At 34.9% G+C, this 6,512-nt stretch overlaps 1 long non-coding RNA gene across 1 annotated transcript; it reads left to right on the top strand.

Annotated features, from left to right (window-relative positions):
* The first annotated feature begins 330 nt into the window (after nucleotides 1-330).
* LOC116164614 lies at nucleotides 331-978 on the top strand. The gene is made up of 2 exons (XR_004143951.1): nucleotides 331-513; nucleotides 760-978. It is a non-coding gene; the product is annotated as an uncharacterized LOC116164614 (long non-coding RNA).
* Nucleotides 979-6,512: the final 5,534 nt, after the last annotated feature.

A 6,512-nucleotide genomic window follows, 5' to 3' on the forward strand; every position in this document is an offset into this window, starting at 1 on the left:
ATGAGTACATACATTGAATGTTATACGACAAAATGTGATTTCGTCAACCACGGCACGTATATGGGGATCCAGCTCCAGAGTGAAGTAATACTACTTCAAGACAAATAAACGTGAATCTGCTAAATCGCCCAATTAAGATTCTCCATCACTGGTTAGAAATCCAGATATCTTAGCTTAGAGGATGCTGAGAGGAATTAGTTCCTCACTTTTTAAAATGCTTCCTCGATGAATTTAACAAGACCAGATATACAAAGATCAAGATGCTACTGCTACATTTACTTGAGTTGCCTGAGCTCGGCATTTAGGTAGAGGAAAGGGTGCAAATATGGGCTGGTCTTGTAATATGGGCTAGATAAGTTTCTCAGCTATTCGATGCAGATTTCTTCATCTGACTATTGCAAACGGTAATTGGTGAAGTAAAATTGTCACCGTAGCGATGGCGCCACAGTGGTAGATGTTTCACACTTTATAATAAATGTTTGTCAGTTACTGTGAGTGTCAAAACTTTTTCGGGTAAGTTTATAAATTCTAGTACTTGAAAATAAACAATAATGTCAAAAAAACGTCTGCGTCACATTGAAGCCCTATAATCAGCCTTTGATGTATGCTAATTAGTTTTCTTCAAATTGACAACTTTTAAAAATAACCTCGTTTGTTGTGTAGCGCGAGCATGTTTGCAATATGGGCTATGCTTCGGTTTTGATTATGGGCTAGTGGCCCATATTTAGATACATGTAAAATGCACTTGAATTACTTCAGGATGTCAAGACAAGAGCTGAAAGAAGCGAAAAAAAGAAAACAATGGGATGAAAAAGATATGGAACGTGCGATAATAGCTGTCAGGCAGCATGAAATGGGTACGCTAAAAGTGTTCAGTAATAACCGCTTCACCGTACAAAAATGAATTGATCCAGTCGCTCAACAAAGTCAAAGGGAAACAAAAAGGTACAGAAGAAGACAAAGAAAACAGAAAAGGAAAAGGAATAAAAAAAGGAAAACATAAGCAAGTTACAAAAGCCACAAAGAACAAAAAGAAGGAATCTGATTCTAGTACCGAGGAAGAGGAGGAATATGTGCCTGCAGATGATGATAGTGATTACAATGAGTTTCCTAATACCCAGTCTCCACAAGACGCAGCTGACGTGACCTGTATGTTTTGCGAAGCACCTTTTGCAGATGATAACCAGGGTGAGATATGGATCAAGTGCCTCATGTGCAATTTGTGGGCCCATAACGAGTGCGCTGGGGCCGAAACAGACGAGTATGTTTGTGATTTTTGTAAGTAATGTTTTCCTAAATAAAAAAAAAATAAAAATCTCTTTTTTTCACACATTTATTACGCATTTTTCGGGGTAGCCCATATTTAGGACCATTATTCAAAAGTCGCAAAAATTCAATTTTTCATTATTTTCGCATTAGTGAATATTTATTTTTCTTTAATCAATCTGCACTTAGGATATGTTGTAACTAATTAATATAGTTATCCTTAGGTACCTTTGGAATTAAAATAGAATGTTTATTTTTTTTTTATAAGCAAAAATAAAATGGGTAGCCCATATTTGCATCCTTTCCTCTACTTTTCTCTGTAAATAACTGATTAAAATACAAAAGTATGTGCTTTCTTTAAAAATATCATACCTACGCATTGTGGCGATTCATGAGAAGTGTTCAGCGAATGTTCTTTTCAAGGTTCCTTAATTCCAAAGTTGTAAAATATTAAACAAAAACTCGATCTAAGCTAAGGGTGTTAATTTGAATAAGATGCTACGGTAAACCTTCCCAAGTAGAGACAATTTATATTTGGCCAATGATATTAGGTTATTAGGTACTCTCTCTTCTTCAAAACATTTTTTTCTCTTATTAAATGCCACGCCATTATGTACAAACGGGCAGAAATTCGTTTCGTTTCATTTCTTATAAGATTCAGATGGATTCATTAAGTTTAATTATTCATTAGTTCCTTAAATGTAACTTGACTACATCGGCCTAAAGGGTAATTACAATCCCTTTAAGCCTATTCCGATCTACTTATTTCCGTTAATTAGAATAATTGCGATTTAAAAGGCACGTATTTAATTAGGTCAGAAAAGGGATTGCCTGTGCCGTACTACTCAATTCGATTAAATCTCTTAATTCTACGTTCAGCGATTCAACATAAATTACCACAACTACGATCTTTATACGCTTTGCACGTTCTAGCCTTATTAATAACAGAACCTGCCCTTATATGTCTGACGTTTACTTTATGTGGCTGTTTAAGATTTCAACAACCCTCCGAAAACTTGTATTGTTTGTACCAAAGCGGGTATTGTCAGAGTACGTAAAGGGTTAAGGGACAGCAGAAGCGTATTAATACTAAACGCAAACAGTAGGTATCGTATCACGATTTACAGTCCACTAATAAATATACTTAGTTCAAATTCAGCATATTCGTTTTATTATACGACAGGAAAAAATAACCAACAGTGACTATATCGCAAAAGTAAAAGGTTGGATTATCTTGGAGAATGTTTACCCTACGCTAACTGTGAGGGCATTGTGAGAAAATTATACTTGAGTGACAAAAACGGGGCAGCTTTGAACAAAGAAAGCTTAGAAAATAATGTTTGCTCTGTAAAAATAACGGTCGGGGCGTCTATTGCAATAAAATTTTTTATACTTATCCTACTTCTATATTAAAAATAAAATAGCATCCATAACCCTTGCTAAAGTGGGTATGAATTCCAGCTGTTTATATGTAACACGACGCAAAAAGTAAACACAGTACCTATTTCCTAAAGCGGTAACTTTTTTTTGTAAATTAAAGCTATCGCCTTTGATTTCGAATAATAGCATTACATTTTTTTCTGTTAAATGGAGAATCTTTGCCGTTATAAAACCTGTAGTAGCAAACAGAAAATAATTATTTACTGCAGGTATATCAAGTACCTATTCTTTCCTCAATGGTCTCACAGATATCGCGTTGTACCTACATACAAATAGGTTCACCAAATTTTGAACATTTAATACAAGTTCTACACTTTTCGTCTCAAAGAGTCTTTCTTTTGGAAGTCTCTCATGGCCACTATCTATGATTCTGTTACTTTCATCATCTTCAACGAGTATCCCATATATGGTAAATTTTAAACCTACTGTTACATCCTTTCTTTGCTCATGATCATTTACGAGGCGCTTTCGGATAGTAATTATGAATAAAGTAGCAGTATTAAGTAACATGGTGTAGTAATGTGTTTAAAACCGCAATTTACCCACCTCAGACACTCGGTTCTCAAGATATTTACACTTGAAGTAGTTTGGGCTCTCAACTGATGCAAACTCCCTTTCCACACTCTGTTTTCGAGATAATTTGAAGTTTTGACCCCAGAAAATGATGCCCATTGCTCAGATCAACCATTTTCCTTTTGTGAGTATCTCATATTCCGACATTCACTTATTGAGATAATCACAATTGAAGTTTTCAATCTACCACTCGTGCGTATGGTCCATAGCAACAATTTTTGCTTTGAAAGTCATCTTTCGACACTTTATACTCTATATATTACATGAAGAATTTTAGCAAGTCCCGCTTATGGGGAGTATGAGGAGGTGAAAGACAATCGAAAAACCGTGTCTTCCGTTGGCATTTCAAGAATAGCATAAGGCCAGAAGGTATGCCGTTCACCAACCGCCCCAGTCCCTTCAGAACCCCGCTGCATTTTAATGATTCATTGCGTTGAATTTATTATTAGAGAAATTCGTGGGCATTCAACGATATCGAGTCGTCTAAGATTTGTTGCGTGCCTACAGCTTGGTATTGATGCGCTAATCGAATTTTCTCGTGTTAAAGATACCTAGTCACGTTCTTAGCTTACGTTTGGCAGAGTTATTACTGAATAATCTAGTTTTACTTATGCCAGTTAATTATTTAAAACAGATATTAATCAATAGCTTGATGCCATTAGCCAGACGAGCAGTTATTTAAATTTCTATTAGGGTATGGGTCAAATTAGGTTATGACCTTTATGTTAGGAATATCATTTTGAAATACCTACGATAACCTCTAGTAGCAAAATACGAGTACTTACTCCATTGGTGAAAATATGCTCTTAGTTCTTGTACGTGTATCGGATGTTTCAGATCAAGTGAGATTAAATTAAATTTCTACAAAAAAATAGTTAAATCTACTTTGCTGCAACTATAAAAATAAAAACTCTTTAATTATGTAAAACTCCAATATAGCACCAATTTAAGAAAATAAAGTTCATCTTCGTATGTTAGTGATCGCCACCTTGAATTTCATGATGACATTTTTAGTTTGTCCTAAACTGAGACTCATTTAACAGAATCCTTATTTTCAATAACAGCAGGGTTACCCAATTCTACTCGATCTGGGCCACCATGTATTGAGTGGTGCGTACTTTGCTCTCGGCGTTTGAGCACCCTTCATATCCACTTGGGGTTATATGTTTGTTCTGAGATAATTTTATCTGTTTGTTTATTACTATGGACTACTTTTTTAGTATTTTATACAATGTTTTCTCCGTTGGGCTAAATGTTATGATCCTTTATATTCTGTTTACATTTTTGGTCTACATTGTCTTTGAAATAACAGGGTCATCTCAATAGGCGAGATACAAAAATTTGTTAAATATAATTTTATATGTGCATTACCATCGCATACTTACAATATTGCGTTTTTTGGAAAAAGTGTATAGAAATAAAGTTGTAGAAAATGTTATGAGCTTTCGATTTTGTAAAATTTTTCCTACGACCCACCAGTTTCGATACATTTCCAAAAAACGGTAAAACTGTACCTTCAACCCCCTCCCCTCCTTCCGGCGGCACAGAAATCACTCGGGATTTTATTACGCAATCATCATGGGACCTTCAACCACACATTCCCGAAAAAATTGGAACTATACGAATTATTTTTTATGTGTTTCCTAAAATGACTGGACTAGTATCATGATTCCCATGCGTTTGATCCATTTTCTTAAAGTTTACATTGCCTACATGTAAGAAAAATTCCCATTCATATGGTTGATATACAAAAACAAGTTAAAAAGTCCTTATGCAAACCTAAATGATGGAAGCGTATTTTCCTCCTAATAATGCTGTCCCATTCTCTTCATGAAATGCTTTTAGATGCTTTCGTAAATAGCATTGCGCATTGTCCACATTAGAAATTTTATTGAATGCCTTCATAAATAAAACATACAGAATGCGTAAACAGTAATTTTGGAACCGGTATTAGTTTTAGTTTCATTCACAGTGCCTACATATGATATTTCATTTAACTGCTTTCGTAAATAATAAATGCCATTGTGCATGCGCAAAACCAAATTTTAAGACCGGTGTTAGATTTGTTTGTATTCCAAGTGCCTATGTGTAAAGTATATTTGCATTTAATAAGTGTGCTAAGAAGCCTATTTCGCACAAGTATTTTGCGACACGAGCGAGCGCAGCGAGCGAGTGTTGTAATAAAATCGAGTGCGTAATAGGCATTAGCACTCGAATTATGTACTATACTTTTTCTACGACTTGAATATAATTGATAAAAGATTGATAGATTACGATTGATTTGGTTCTAAATATTCGAACTTCGAACTAAAAATTAGAACTGTCAAGTGTCAACTGTCATGGTCTATTTAAAAGGAATATAAAATACAACGTAACCTCACTTATATTCCATGAATGCACGCCAGCGAGCAAGAATTTTATAAATACTTTTTACTTAGATTGGAAGTGTATTGCAGGGTTTTGACATCCCTATTCCTTACTGCAATGTGAGTTTCATTTTAGCACCATAGATGCAATAGCCAATAGGATACAAGATACAAGTGTTGAAGTTGAAGATTACTACCTAACTAGCTCTGGTGGTGTTAGTGCTCTTTTTCATTACAGTTTTGGACGATTTCTATTGTTGTAGTTGCCAATGTATTAGGTACCTAACTATCGATAATACTAAGGCCTTCAAAACGCTGCGTCTTTTAACGAGTTTTCCCGGGAAGGAAGCATCGGACTACCCAGTATTAAGTGCATTATTCCGTGTTCCATGCAAGTCGTAATTGGCACCATCCATTAATTCTTCGAGTACTTATTGTAGTTTTCTAAAATACAAAATAGTAGCAACAGAGTTTGCTTAATTAACTAAACGCAGCTTCAAACCATTCTTGAGTAGCCCATTGCGATTATGAAAAATAATTGGGCACGGCTAATAAATTACATACAAGCTCCATTCCCATACAAATGGCAATGTTTAAACAAATTATGAGTAATTCTGTTCAAAGAAGTTTGCAAAATGTGAAACATAACCTACAACAACAAAATCTGACGTTACTTCATTCATTTGGCAGGGCTGACAACCTACTAAATTAACATTTCGCGTTTGACCTTTAACCTGTTACGTAATATATATATATATTAAGTAACAGTTCTAATTTTCATTATGCAACCGTATGATATAATGAACGATTTAGACGTGCAGTACAGGGTGACATTTTGGGTATGTTTACAACATAGGAGTAGAAAAA

Source organism: Photinus pyralis, unplaced genomic scaffold (assembly GCF_008802855.1).
Source record: "Photinus pyralis isolate 1611_PpyrPB1 unplaced genomic scaffold, Ppyr1.3 Ppyr1.4_LG2, whole genome shotgun sequence".
Taxonomy (NCBI): Eukaryota; Metazoa; Arthropoda; class Insecta; order Coleoptera; family Lampyridae; genus Photinus; species Photinus pyralis.